Raw genomic sequence first — 16,730 nt, 5'->3', positions numbered from 1 at the left:
GGAAAAACATGGGCTAGGTCACGGGAGAATCATGGGGAAGAACGAATCAAAATTATATACCGAGAGAGGAACAATAATGCGCATATAGAATTAATTTAACCAAGGAACAACTATATATATATATATATATATATATATACATATATATATATATATATATATATATATATATATATACACACACACGTATATATATATATATATATATACACGTATATATATATATATATATATATATATATATATATATATATATATACATACGTATATATATATGTATATATATATATATATACACACACATATATATATATATATATATGTATATATATACATATATATATATATATATATATATATATATATATATATATATATATATATATATATGTATATATATATGTATATATATATGTGTATATATATATATATATATATATATATATAAATATGTATATATATAAATATATATATATATATGTGTGTATATATATATATATGTGTGTGTATATATATCTGTATATATATACATGTATATACGTATATTATATATAAACATATATATACATATGTATACATATGCATATATATATACATATATATATATATATATATAAATATATATATATGCGCATATATATACGTATCCATAAATATGTACACACACATATATATATATATGTGTGTGTGTGTGTACATACTTTTGTTTATAAATACAGAATATAGGCCTATTGTATATACGTGTGTATCAACGTATATTAAAGAATCAGAATGTATGTGAACAGTATATAAATTTATGAATATACAGTACCGGTATGTATATAGATTTATAGACATATATTTTTTCGGAACAAAACTTAATCACCATTATCTATTAGCATGTAAACATCAAGGAATATACGTTTCGCCCCAATTTACTTCATACATACTTTCCATACCAGTCTCTAACAACAAAGATCAAATCTTCAAGGGAAAATGTTAAAATGCCTCTAATGAACTCACACCTCCAATTCAAGGCCATTGACAACAGAAATGTAATTAACAGATCCTAAATAACAGGAAAGATCTTGAAGTACAGGAAGTCTGCAAGTATAATTACTGAATCTAAAGCCATTGTTTCCTTTGGCACATCACAAAAATTTCACCAAAGGATGTCGTAGAATTTCACATGAGCTTATTTATACATGCTTATATAAAGAGATCATCAGAAGATTTACAGTGAATGCAGCATCTAGTCATCGAAGTAAATTAACTAATAAAACTTCCCAATCTAATAGAAATTATATTTCATTATATAGTTAAAAAATGCAAAAAGCCAAATTCAAAATAAAGACTTCCATGGAACTTTGCTAATTCTACAAAAAAAAAAAAAAAAAAAAAAAAAATCCGGCACATTCGTTTCCATCTAAAGGCTCACGGTCAAAGTCCCAAACACACTTTGGCGTTTTATTTATCAAAACCATAATAAAACGAGAACTTCATATTTTGAATCGCTAAAAATTTCTAATCCAAGTTGTTTATACACACAACCACACTTACTATATGTGACACAACCTTCCGTGTTAGCGCCCACTGGCGGTAAATTTGGAGTAGGCACAAGGAATGAGAGAGGAGACATGCTTGTACAATCTCAAAATTATGAACACCTCTCTATAAAAAGGAACATAGAACATGGGCACGGAGAAGCTAAAATGGAGAAACGAAAACAAAATAGATTTTACTCTCAGTAAAAACGTTAATTTAGTTAAAGTTGTAACAGTGTTAAGCAAGTAAAAGTCAAGCGACCATACAAAGATCAAAAGCAAAATTTTAGATCTAAAGACAGAAAGAGGAAAACTAATTTCAAGAAAGAAAATCACTCTTGTAATAACTCTTGTAATAAGAGTAAAATCTGATAGAGTTTAGTTTAGCAATATAAAATAAGTACTCCCACCTACATGAAGAAATGGAAGTGAGTAAGGAAGAAATAAACAGTAATTTAACAATATTTGTATTGGAATCAGCACAAAAGATAAGTGCAAGGAAAAGTTCTTAAACAAGATCAAAGAAAACTATCAAAAAAACTACAAAAACCTTATGGAGAAAAGATTGAAAATTACGATAAACTCTAAGCGACATGAAATAGAATTAGCAGAACTGTCAAAAACTATAGTGATATGAGAAATGACTTTGCCAACAGAAATAATGTAACACCAGAGCCGGTGCCAAACTTAGCAGTAAGAGAAGTAAAGAGAACATTAAAAGGCATGAAAAGAGGCAAAACAGCAGGAGAAGATGGCCTAACAATTCATTTAATAATAGATGGAAGATATTTCATAGTAGTAAAAATGGCTGAACTCTACACCAAATGTCTGCAAGAATTATCTATACCTACAGCTTCCAAAAGTTCATCATTCTACGAATTCACAAAAAGGGAGATACAAAAGACCTGAAAAATTGCAGCCCAATAAGTTTATACTCGGTAATATATAAAATATTTACATCGATCACATTAGGACGAATAGAAAGACAGATAGACTAATCAACCAAGAGAGCAGGCAGGCTTTAAAAGCGGATATTCAACAACTGACCATATCCATGTAATTAATCAACTAATGGAAAAACCTACAGAGTAAGACAAACCACTATCTATAGCATTTACAGACGGAGAAAGCTTTTGATTCTGTTATAACTTCAGCAGTTTGGAAAGATTTTCAAAGACAAAGAATAGATGAATCTTATGTTAGTACACTTGAAAGATCAGTACAGAAATCCTAAAACTACATCAACATAAACTACATTAACATAGTTAAATAATACATATGAGAAAGGAGTTGCACAGTGAGATCCCCATCTCTCAAATTATTCATAGCATGACTAAATTTTTAAGAGTATAGATTATGAAAATATAGGAATTAACATTAATGGGGAATGCGTTACCAATTTAAGATTTGCAGATTATTATTATTAATATGATTTGCTATGCTACAACCCTAGTTGGAGAAGCAGGATGCTATAAGCCAGAGTTCTCCATCAAGGAATATAGCCTGGTGAGGAACGGAAATAAGGAAATTACAAGAGAAGTAATTACCAATTAGAATTAAATATTTCAAGAACATTAACAACATTGATATACATTTTTCATTTATAAACTATAGACACTTTAAAAAAAAAAACAGGAAGAGAAATAAGATAGAATACTGTGCCCGAGTGTACCTCAAGCAAGAGAACTCTACCCCAAGACAGTGAATGACCATGGTACAGAGGCTATGGCACTATCCAAGACAAGAGAACAATGGTTTGATTTTAGAATGCCCTTCTCCTAGAAGAGCTGCTTGCCATAGCTAAGGAGTCTCTTCTAACCTTGCCAAGAGGAAAGTAGCCACTGAATAATTACATTGCAGTAGTTAACCCCTAGAGAAGAAAAATTGTTTGGTAATTTCAGTGTCGTCAGGTGTATGAGGACAGAGGAGAATATGTAAGGAATAGGCTAGACTATTCTGTGAATGCGTAAGCAAAAGTAAGATGAACCGTAACCAGAGAGAATGATCCAATGTAGTACGGTCTGGCCAGTCAAAAGACCCAGTAATTCTCTAGCGGTAGTATCTTAGCGGATGGCTGGTGCCCTGGCCAACCTACTACCTTTAACATAGGCTAGTTGTTTGGCGAGTCATGGGAGGAATTGCAAAAGATGATAAAAGATTTGAATAGAAAAAGCAGAAATGTAGGACTGAAAATGAATATGAGTAAATCTAAGATAATGCAATGCGCAATGAAAATACAAATACTTGTACTTAGGACAGAAAGTGTTTCCCCAGGACATGAGATCGAAATTATGAAAAGGATAAGTATGGGATGGAGAGCTTTTGATAAATAAAATATTATGAAACGTAAAATGACCCCCCCCCCAAAAAAAAAAAAAAAATTAAAATGCCACTTTCTCTAAAAAGAAAATCATTTAACCAGATGGTCCAACAAGGGTTAACTTGTTCATCAGAAACTAAGTCTTACTAGAGCTTTAGAACATAAGCTAGTTACAACTCAAAGAGCTATACAGTAGAAAGAACAATGATAGGACTAACACTAAGAGACAGAAAAAGAGCAATATGGATACGAGAGTAAATTGAGTGGAGAATATACTAACAACATATAAAAAATAGAAATGCACATGGGCAAGACATATAATGAGAATGATAGATAATAGATGGACACTAAGAATAACAGAATGGGTCACTAGAGACTGGAAAAGAAGCAGAGAAAGGAAGAGAAGACAATGGATTGATGAGCTAAGAAAATTTATTTAGTATTGACGGGCATAGAAAGACCTTAAACAGACTCGAGTGGAAGGACATGTCCGAGGCCTTTGTCCTGCAGTGGACTAGTTACGGCTGACGAAGATGTTATACACAGTACTGTATATTAAACATATAGTGTGTATACACACACACACACACACACACACACACATATATATATATATATATATATATATATATATATATATATATATATATATATATATATATATGTATGTGTGTGTGTGTATGTATCTTGAATCCTAACGAGAGAGCGTGTGCCCAAAGAGGAATATGTGTGTGTGAACAACTTTGGTCTTGACTTTGTAGACGTTAAGAAATTAGTCGAGGAAACAGCCAATATAACGAAATCATCTGTTTGTTAGCTGTTTAGCATTTCTTAAAAATTTTCATCTACCGCTAAAAGCAGCAGTCCACTGTCTTTGTACCTTAACCGTTATCTTTTTATGATTTTTATTTTCTCGAAATTTTATTAGTTTCCATAGAAGATATTTCCGTTAACTAAAGGAAAGGGTAGAGAGCCAAATGCAAAAAAATCTAGGTATGTAACTGAGAATAATTAATATTTACGTATAGAGGGTGTCTCTCTCTCTCTCTCTCTCTCTCTCTCTCTCTCTCTCTCTCTCTCTCTCTCTCTCTCTCTCTCTCAGGAAAAAGACTTTCCTTATGATATATTTGAAGAAACTATATAGAACAAGTAAAAAGATGAAGATCAGATTGCAAGGAAAACTAAGAACGCATGTTCACTTAATCTAAATTAATTACATAACTTGTTTGCAATTTTACTCTTACATATACCCACTGCACATAATTTTTGCAATGGTGATAGAAGCGATGATTTTATAGGAAAGAGAGGCTCTAGCATGATAATAAGATTAAGGCCGTCATTAACATGAAAGTCTGCTGAAAGAATTGAAGATTTCTGTGAAATTATGTCGTCAGGTTCTTTTAGAAAGCCGTATTAAATCCACCTTATTTTGCAAGGTAATAAACTTATCCAGTTCCATACACCCTTATATAGACACCAAAACCTTAACTTAACAATAGACTCCACGACTACAATAGGGTACTCACAATGCTACTGTTTAGGTGTCGCTGTTGATTGGTGCTTTTCTCTGAATGAGAGAGAGAGAGAGAGAGAGAGAGAGAGAGAGAGAGAGAGAGAGAGAGAGAGAGAGAGAGAATTACAAGCACAAAATAAAAAAACTATAAATACAATGTATAGTATTTGATAAAACGCTTAAGCATAATCATAATAATCCTTTCTGACATTGGTATAAACTATAATCTGATCATTGGCACCATTCTTCCCGCAACAACAATGACAGTCCGCTATTACTATAATGACAGCAAACAGAGAAAAGCCGTCATTATTACAAAACAATACATTAACGCGTCACGCGAACCCGGCGACACTATCCCTTTCGCATGACATAACGACCTTCAGGTGTTCAGCATTCTGCCGTTGCTCATTTGACAGGAAGAAGGAATTAAACGAAGTTAATGAGAGAGAGAGAGAGAGAGAGAGAGAGAGAGAGAGAGAGAGAGAGAAAGAGAGAGAGAGAGAGAGAGAGAGAGAGAGAGAGAGAGAGAGAGAGAGTCATCCCGGCTGATGCTCTTTTAAACTAACAATTTGAAGGACGATTATCTAATCTGTCGCAACAATTCACTGGCGTTTAAATTCGTCGCGAGATGGCACTGCTTGCTGTGATGACATTTGTGCATAATGAGGTCTTAAGAACCATTTGCATCTTCTGATTCACATCCTATTTTTATCAATGTTTTTATTTTTGCACTTTTGTATTTTCTGAAGTCTTTAAAATTATCAACATCACGACAATAATCTCTATCATTGTGCTTGACATTTTTGACACTTCAAAATTACACCAGTAGATGCAAACATATGAAATCTTGTGGTAAGAAACTGAAACTTTTCCTATCTCGTAAAAGCTATTTCAAGTTATATAGAGCAAGAATACCGCAGAATAGATCGGAAATAATCTAGACAATCTATCAAGTGTCAGAAAACTGCCTCGTAAGAGATCCTTTCGTAATAGAACAAAATACTGGTACTGTATTGCGGAAGCTGAGGAAGCCTATAAACCATCAATTATGTCTGAAAGATCTTTTTACGTCATCGCGTCGTTCACAGTGATCGGCAAAATGTCTCTCTTGAACTAATAATTGTATAAGAGTTGCTGGAACATTTCTGATAATTCAATATATACATTCTTAAACTACTGACAAATCAAGACAAAAATTTTCTTGAGAATGTTATACCATCCCATTTAAGCCATTTAGCATTTCGATACTTATAAGCAATACTAGAACTAGACTCGAGGCAAACTGATAAATTTGAATCAATTAATTTTGAGGCTTGGTGAACCGTAACTAAAAATAACAGTCTACAAAAAGATTCTTTACAAGAGCATATCATTATTTAAAATTTTAGAAAATTGACCCTTAACAGTTGTCAAAACTGTTTTAAAAACGCCGCAATATTGGTGTGTATTGGGGTGTTACATAACTAGAAGTAAAAACTCATAAGCCACAATTGGCTCGTGTACACTATCTAAACTCGTGAAATTTATCCCCATCTTGTGGGGCCACACTAGTGCATTTAGTTTATCAGGACAGGCAAGACCTGCAAGTAACATTTTGGTGTGGTACTGAACCAGATTGTTACACATCTTATCAAAAGCAGAGACGGTTCTACTAAATACATGGTTACAAAGAAATAACTACAAAAAATGATCGTTATTACAATTCATAAACTACATGTCTACAAGAACACACACACTAGACATACCTCATTCCATTACAGTTCATCGTGACGCTTCGTGATAATCTACACATTTCATTGCCACCAGTGTTATGCTACTTGACACCCCCACCTGTAAAAATAAAGAAATGAAATAATGGATAAGTAGGCGGAACTTGTAAAAAACTACTCCACTTAAATTTAACGCTGTCAAACTTCTCTCAAACAAACATCACTAAGACATTCCAAATTTAATAGGAGACAAAGAGTTTCTTGCCAAAACAAACTTATAAAAGAGACGGAATGCAGAATTAACAGAACAGATGTTACCCCCATGAAACAACGTCAATGGTTTTCAAGCAAACAAGTTTCTCTTAAAAAGCTTCTTTATTCTCCAAGGAAGTAAATAACTTCAAAATTAACGTCTGGTACTCTCCCAAACGGAATGTTTTATTTTCGTTATGTCTCCAACGTCTTCAAATAGTATAAGCACTCGTGGATTATTATTCCATTCGTGGAATTTACTCCAGAAATTAATGATATAAACAAGCTTTACTGACGAACTCCATGAATTACAAGTTCACTTATAAATACATCGGTACCAATATTTAATCGGGTAGACAATAAAGTGGCCATTATTAAATCACATATCGTAGGGCTAACAACCTCGCCCTTATGTTGTGAATATTAAATGTTTATATATATACGTGTGTGTGTGTGTGTGGTAAATATACTATATTAATATATATATATATATATATATATATATATATATATATATATATATATGTGTGTGTGTGTGTGTGTGTGTGTGTGTGTAATGCATGCATGAGATGAATAACGAAGTGTTTAGGGGCTCGATAACCAGGTAATGAGCCTTCTGTGCAGGTATAATTGGTAGCCAATGTTGTGGAAGCTTACTACATATCGGGGTTCACCCTCCATCTAAAAGAATGCAAAACGACACCCACTATTTTGGGAAAAGTACACTTTTGCTTGTGCACAAATTTATTACCATAAAAAGCAAGGGAACAAAGAAATGATTGATACTATATGACTAAGGATGTGATGGAACGAACGATACTCTGGCAGTTGATCAAAACATTTAATTCAAACATTTATCTTTAATCAGTTGTAATGACTTTCAATATGTCTGACCTACTATCATTATGGTGCAATAGTTACTATCATTTTGTTATTTCCCTCTTAGTTTAGAAATGGTAGACCTCTGGTTTCCTTCGGGAATTAATATAACCCACCAATAGTTTCACAAATAATAAACATCAAATTGAATAAAAGTTTATAAAAAGAGAAAATGTGGAATGATGTATTTCATACCGAAGACTATTTATTTTTCATATGTTGGGTTCATTTAAATGAAAACTATTGCCTAATAATGATGTTAATGCACTATGTGATACTAAAGGATATTTTTGTTAAAACGTACTATTCAATTAATGTACTTACAGGATTCAAATTAGATCATTATTATAATGACCTCATATCAATGATAAAATCCTAAAACAAAGGAATGAACAACAGAATAGGAAGGATAAATTATGATGAGTGTCATTTGACCTTCAACAAAAATTAAGACCCATATCCATTAGTCTACTGATAAGAGGCTCCTGTGACTATAGTCAATTCTTTTTTGTTAGGCAGATTTGCAATGACTCGCAGGGGTGCCCTTTAAGCTCGGAAAAGTTTCCTGATCGCTGATTGGTTGAACAAGATAATTCTAATTAATCAGCGAACTTTTCCGAGCTAAAAGGGCACCACTGCGAGTCGCTACAAATGCGTCTCATTATAAAAAAAATTGGGTATAGATATACCTTAATTCAAATGAAAAATGGAAGCATCTTCCAGCGCATATCCTAAATATCTATGAAGTTAAAAAAGATGAACGACGAATTCAAGTCTCGATAATTTTATATTAATTGCCTAATACCAAAGTTATGGGTTTCGCAGTTATATGTCTTACTTGCACAGACCTCAGATAATAAAAAGAAAAGTAAAGAAAAGTGGCTCTAAATTGTGAAATAGGAAAATCCGCAATTTCCTAAACAATAAACACAATTTTCTCCAATACGCAAGGTTGTTATGACAAAGTAATTATTTCCGGAAGGTCCCTTCAATTGCAACCCTGCACAATTTAACCTCGATAAAAACACAAATTTCGTAATTAAATAGCTTTCCATTGACAGATACCTATGCCGTTTTTCTCTATGGGGTTTCTCTTCTGTGGAACTTTACGCAAGTAATCTGATCTTAATGAAAGTTATATGTGAATAATAATAATAACAATAACAAAAGATAAAAAGACATACAACTAAAAAATATTTTTTGTGCAATATAGTGCCGAATGTGACTGCAGAAACTACCAAAACCTTTTGACTGATTACTAGGAGTTAAAGATTTTGAAATGTGTTTCCACAAGAAAACATTACATTGTCAAAACGATGATGTCATTGTTAAATAAAGCTAGTTATAAGACAACTCGGACACATAATGTGGTGTTTACAAGGCGCTTATGGAGATTATTATGTGGCACAGAAAAGGGCGTGGTGTGGACCTTTGGACTAGCCTCTTTTTGTCAGATATTACGTTATCAACAAAAGTGCCAAATGTCGGACGAGTTCTATACTTTAGTTAATCACCATTAACTCTTTTACGTAAGTTTTTCTCTTAAGGAGTCAGGATCTACATAAAAAAAAAATATATTTTTCTTTTTCACCAGTCAAAATTGTGACTTTTCTCCGTACATTTTTATCGCTTTCTAGTCTAATCTATGCCCTTTTCTATCATTTTTGTGCCCTCCATCTGGGTTTCAGTTGATTAAATGCTCTGCCAAAGGTAGACTTTACCACCCAGGCCACAAAAAGTAATTCAGGGGGTGTACATACGTTCTTCTAAAATTTGCATAGCATTCTTTAAATAAAAACTCATAGCCTTAAGTCTTCTCCTCTCTTAACGTATGGATAGACATATACATTAATACACATAAATACGAACAGATATATATATATATATATATATATATATATATATATATATATATATATATATATATATATATATATATGTGTGTGTGTGTGTGTGTGTATATATATATATATATATACATACATATATATATATATATATATATATATATATATATATATATATATATATATAACTTAAAGTTTAATAGTTAATTACATTTGAACGATCCAAAGAAAGCTAGACAATATGAGAACTAAAGATTAAAAGGAAGTAACCTCGAACCCTGGGTGTGAACTAGAGATTCGATAAGTAAAATTATTGTGCAATTACAGCCAATTTCTAAACTATTTAAAACTATAAATTTATATTATTAGATAATGACTATGGAGCTATAATTACAATACAAGCCAGCCAGCCAGCCTGCCTGCTTCTCTCTCTCTCTCTCTCTCTCTCTCTCTCTCTCTCTCTCTCTCTCTCTCTCTCTCTCTCTCTCTCTCTCTCTCTCTCTACTTGAAATGCAGTCCAATTCTGGTCTCCAAGTATTCAGAAGGATATAGATAGATTGGAGTCAGTACAAGCCAGGGTCGCCAAACTTGTTCCAAAACTGACGGAGGACGAAATGTCTAAGCTCATTTGATCTAAAAAAAAACTCGACGACTAAAGGGACACTTAACAGAAGCATTCAAAATTCTTAAAGGAATAACAAATGTAGATTACAACAATCTATTCACGCTTAGCACAAATCAGACACCAGGTAATGGATACAAACTGGAATTAAAAAGATACAACACCACTCAATGTTGCAATATCTTTACATACAGAATAGCAAATACTTGGAATAGACTTCCAACGGATGTAGTAAATAGTAACACGGTAAACGAGTTCAAGAATAAATTAAGTCAAGATCACAAGAACTCTCTAAATGCCTAAACAAAATCGCTTTACCAATGAGCAAATGAGCAAATGAACAAATGAAGTCTCCGCGGATGGACTAAAGTCTTTGAGACATCAAAACTCCTTTTATTTGTTCATATTTGTTAGGGAGGAGAGAGGTCTGAAATATAGAAAGGTACAATTGGATAAAAGGACTATGACAAATAAGCCTTCCCTGGCTTGTGTGTATATTGCATGTATTATAAAAACTTCAAATGTTTCAAAGACGAAAATCCATTTTATGATCAAAATTAGCCAATGATCGAAGTGAAGTAGGCGAAAATAGTCTAGAGACCAATATATCATATTCTACATCAACCTCCCATAGACATTACAATCATAGTTAGCGTCCTTCAAAAGTCACAAACGAAATCCGCCCTTACGCTACGTGAAGTAAACTGCAATCCATCTGTGAGGTCGAGCATTTGGTAGTACCTGACACGCACACAACAGGCGTTGCATCAGGTTGCGGACATTAATTGAGTAATGTTTTGACAGCTTGTGTTTTCGCACGTATGGTCATACACAACTTATTTTCACGAGTAGGTTTCAAACAAAATTAACCTATATCGTTTTCCACTACTTGATCTTTCGTATTTCTCACCTTTACTATTGAGAGAGAGAGAGAGAGAGAGAGAGAGAGAGAGAGAGAGAGAGAGAGAGAGAGAGAGAGGAGAGAGAGAGAGAGAGAGAGAGAATCTAATTACATTCTCGACAAACTGGGAACATTCCTACCTAGAGGCATCAAGACCAATGAAGCAATTAACCACATGAGACAACTTCTCCAGGAAATCACTCTTATCACGTGACTTGGCTGAACTAACGTCTATTACAGATGACGTCAGAAATGTAAACATCATTGCAGGTATCCGACGTGCAAGTCTGACTGCATCCCATTTCAACCATAAAACTAAAATCAGGACCGTTTGGAGAAGTGGACTAATATAAATAAGAAAACTATGTATAGCGCTCTTGTGTGTTTACATAAATTTTGGTGATAAAAAAAATATCCTTGGCATTGTCATTAGATCTTACTAATAAACATTGTCTCCAAATGTTGTTCTACAACTGTCCAATGGCGTAAGCTTGAATAAAGTTTGAAATATGGATTATGACTTAACAAGTATCAGGACTGAATATCCAAAATATTTTAAGAGTGGCTATACAGTGTACAAACTGCATCAAGGCAATCGTATCCACGAAGGTTAAGTAGGAAATGCGTACTTTATAGTTATCAGAGCCAAGATGGATAAAAACTTAGGTTTTTTGAGATTTCAAATATGCTTCCACCAGATTGTAACTACCTCCTACTTGAGAAGAAGGACTATTGCAAGAAGTCTTTTAATAATATATTGGAAAAGTTATTATTTTCACGTGTAATCTTTTATCTAGATATTGGAAATTTTCTTATTTTTTAAGTGGATAATTCATGTGAACTACAGCATTACATTCTATAAATAAATGCCGAGTACCCTGCAGAGCGAAACCTGATGACCAGAAGTGTGTAAAGATTCCACAGCAATCCATAAGGCTGTCAGCAGCGACTCTTTTAACGAAACCCCACTTCACCCATGACTGCTTTGCTTTCCTCTCGGTTCTCTTTGGCTTTCTTTCCATTTGACCTTGTCGTGATTTTCGAAAATAGACTCCGGTATCTTGATCAAACAAACCTAAATGAGTTACTAGATAACAACAGAACATAACTGCTTCGTAGTAGTTATATTTCTAAAGGTCTTTCAATTAGCGACCGTACGCACACCCACACTGCTACGATCGATGTGTAAACAGCTGTTTGTGTACTGCGTTGATGATTGCAAATACAATTACCGCGCACGTGTTTGACGATCAGGAAAACTTGTGCCCTTAGGAGAGAGAGAGAGAGAGTTGAATGCACGATACTCTATGTAATGGCAATTTTAATAAAACTACTACAATGGTTGATTAATTGTTCAGCTCATTACTATAGACATGCATTAAAACAAACGTGAGTAAATACGTTGCATATGCTCAACGATTTTTATTCGTAAGATGAATTTCTTATAGTAAATACTAGAAATTAATGTATCATATTAAGCAACCTAGACATGGTTACAAGTTAATAGAGAAAATTACAAAGTACATCTAAATCATTCTTTTCGCACCTCATTTCATAAAATAACATTTTAAGAACCCTACCAATATTAAAATGAAAACATTAGCTGCATGTTTGAATTTTTTAAGTTCTACAAATTCAACTATCTGGTCAGAAAGATCATTCCACATCTTGGTCACAGCTGGAATAGTTTCTAGAATACTGTATACTGTAGTATTAAGCCTCATGATGGAGAAGGCCTGACTATTAGGATTAACTGCATACCTAGTATTACGGGAAGATCTGAATGTAAAGGATGGTCAGAATTATGAAAAATCTTATGTAACATGCATAACGAGCTGAATAATGGTGCCAGAGATTGATATCTAGATCAGGAATAAGATATCTAAAAGACCGTAAGTTTCTTTCTAACAAATTAATATGAGATTCAGCAGCTCAAGACTAGAGAGGAGAACAATACTCGAAAAAGGCAACAAGAAATAATTAAAACACTTCAGAATAGATTGATCACCAATCAAGACAATTTTTAATCAGTTTAAGTACTAAAGAAATATTTCAATTAACTGCATACATACGTTTCAAGTCCCAGACGTACAGCGTTTTAATCTTGTCGGACGAAGTGTAGTGATCACCACAAGAGCACAAGCTAACTGACTTACAGCTTGCTCGGCCTCGGACTAAGTTCAAAAAGTAAACAACCTTACGGTGAAAGACACTAGTTTAACTGTTAAATATCAATTTATACTGGGTGTTCTCAGCTCCGAAAAGATGTGAAAACTCTGGAATATTTAGTTGATTAACCATCGTTTCAATATTAAACGATAAATTTGGAACCTATTTTTCAGGAAGACATGTTAACGTTATACAAAAGAGAGAGAGAGAGAGAGAGAGAGAGAGAGAGAGAGAGAGAGAGAGAGAGAGAGAGAGAGAGAGAGAGAGATTCAGTATCTAAAAGCTTTGAACTTCCTTCGACAGATGCGAACGAAAACCCCATCTCTGGCCGTAACGGTGCTGGTGATAGTGTCAGCGTTACTCGTGCAGGAGGTATCGCCCCAGAGTGCCACAGTGTCCATCAATAACCAGGCACTCTTCGGCCTTGGCGCCGTCCTCCTGGCCAGTGGCGTGGCCTACCATGTAGGAAGACAGACTGCTCTCAATTCCGGTAACCAGTACAGAGGAGGAAATAGGCCATTGTAAGTATTGTGGTGGCATCAGGATTCATACCTGCATTGATGTATGTGGATCACTATATCATAAATTACAATGAAGAGATATAATTTCACTTTATTTTCTAAAGCTTTTGAATCACATCTCGCATTATTGTAACATGAAAATGAATTAAAAATTGCTGTATAATAAAGGGGATATTTTCTTATCAGATACCTCTATCAGTAATTTCTTTCCCATTTAGCCATTTGCATAACCAAATCATTCAAATATTTCCACGAGGATATTTTCTATAAAAAAAGGCACAATCAATTAACGACCCAAACAGCGCTCCAACTAAATTACCTCTTCCCAATATCCTCATGACAGCAACAATGGCTTCCCGTTCTTCGGCCGCAGGCGACGCCGTCAGGCTGACAAGCAGGTAGAAGGTGAGGTCGAGCCCTTCAATGAATTGGACCCCCCTTGTAGGCCAGCTCTTCCAGATGGCTCTGGATAGGGACACCACTGGCTGCAGTCTCCAGCTAGTTTGCGCCCTCGGTAACAAACCAGAGGTTTCCCTAACAGGGCATGCTAAGGCTCTTCTCAGGGTTCTAAGGTCAGTTATATTATTTCTCTTCAAAAGGACATTGGCTACAAATTTTTAAAGTAGTCATACTTATTATAGAAATTATGAAAATTAAACATTTAATATGCATATAGCGTATATCCAGGAGTGTATCCTACCTGTGTATACAGTAATACCATGAGAAAATGCCTTGTAAAAGTTATACCTACATAAAACTGTCCAAATTTTGCAGTCTATCCAATACAAAACCGGAGCGAGATGGGGACAACTCGTGGAAAGGCCTCGACGCTTACAAAACAGCACTCGACCTGGGACGCGACGGAGGGAACTGCGATAAACTATTTCCTAACTGCCTCAATTCATCGGACCAGCTCCTGGACGTATTCCAGAAAATGAGAATCCTTCAAAATTAGGGTCTTCCTACATAAGATAGTCACCACGAAAGTTAAATTTTGTTCTGGAATTTTGTTCAGATAAGACCGGAATGAATGGATGGGTATAAACATATCCCTCGCCAAGTGCCTCTTTACGATCCACTGACGTTTATACCAGACCCTTGAAATCTGGTACAAATTCCCATTGATAGTCAATATTCTAATTTGCACAACCGTTTCATCTCAAGCTTAGATCTTTTCTCTATATTGATTTGAGGCCAGTGTTGCTAAGGGACTCCTTTCTTATGGGGTGATTGATGGGAACTTACACCATAGTATATTTATTTCCTTAATAACATATGATTTATTGTGACAAAATCAAGTTTAATGTCACACTGTGACTATCATCATACAACAATGAATAACACATAACCTCAACAGCTCTTCTAGAATATACAGTTTCAAGTACTCAATTAATCGAATTGAAAGTTTCGTCTGATTAATCTGGAGAGCTATAACATAGCTGCCACAAAGGATCAGAGTATTATAAGACACAACCATAACGAAATCATTCATACTATAATGGAAGTACAAAGCAAGTACCGATTTTTCTTTCTCTGTTATTAATTGGTCCCCAGCTTTTATGAAAAAAAGAATTCTCTTGAAGGGGATCCACTTCTAATTCAGATTCAAAACACGGACCCTGAATAATGAAAATGTATGATTGCTACATACAACAAAACAAATACGCAAAGTGTAAATTTATGAATAAAAATTTAAATACGGAATGTTCTGCAGAAAGAAAGCTTCTTGCAATCGGATCTCTTCATTTGATCATAACATAATGTATAGCGTGAATAGAACGAATTTCTTAAAAACGGGTTGCACATCTACCAAAAAGAGCTAGAACACATTCACTAAATATAAATTGTAATTGATCACCACCTCTGCCAATTATGACAGACTGGCATTGGTTCAAAGACGAATTTTCCATTAAACCTCAAAGCAGAGGCCCATAAAATTCAGAATGAAACTAAAAACACACAAAGCTGTAAAACACTTTCTGCTAAGGTAAGCTGCGTAAAGTTCCGTCAACATCACAGTCTTCGCGTCATCTCGTGATATAAGAAACTGTTCCAACGGTTACACAGAATACCATCATAAAGAAAAAGGGTTCTCTTACTTGTAATGTGCACTTTATCTTGAACTCAATTCTACTATTTAAAGATGTCCACGACGAAAATGTTTCAGAGAGAGAGAGAGAGAGAGAGAGAGAGAGAGAGAGAGAGAGAGAGAGAGAGAGAGAGAGAGAGAGAGAGAGATTGATTCTCCAGCACTCACAGGAGGGAGTTGCCATTATAGTCTTCAAGAAAGGTAACATCTTTATTTAGAAGAAATTCGCTCAAATTTTAAGACGCTTAGAATTTATGGTAGTTGGATAGCAAGTTCTAAAAAAAAAAGAATGTACTACGTTTGTAGTATCTGAAAGCAAAAAAATTTTCAAGGGAATATATACAATATATATATATATATATATATATATATATATATATAT

At 34.0% G+C, this 16,730-nt stretch overlaps 1 pseudogene; it reads left to right on the top strand.

Moving 5' to 3' along the window:
• Window positions 1–16,468, top strand: part of LOC137624374 (uncharacterized) — a 23,648-nt pseudogene extending 7,180 nt beyond the window's left edge.
• Window positions 16,469–16,730: the final 262 nt, after the last annotated feature.

This window comes from Palaemon carinicauda, chromosome 31 (genome assembly GCF_036898095.1).
Source record: "Palaemon carinicauda isolate YSFRI2023 chromosome 31, ASM3689809v2, whole genome shotgun sequence".
NCBI lineage: Eukaryota > Metazoa > Arthropoda > Malacostraca > Decapoda > Palaemonidae > Palaemon > Palaemon carinicauda.
Note: the sequence above shows the minus strand (reverse complement) of the source record. Positions and strands in the feature narration are given on the sequence as shown.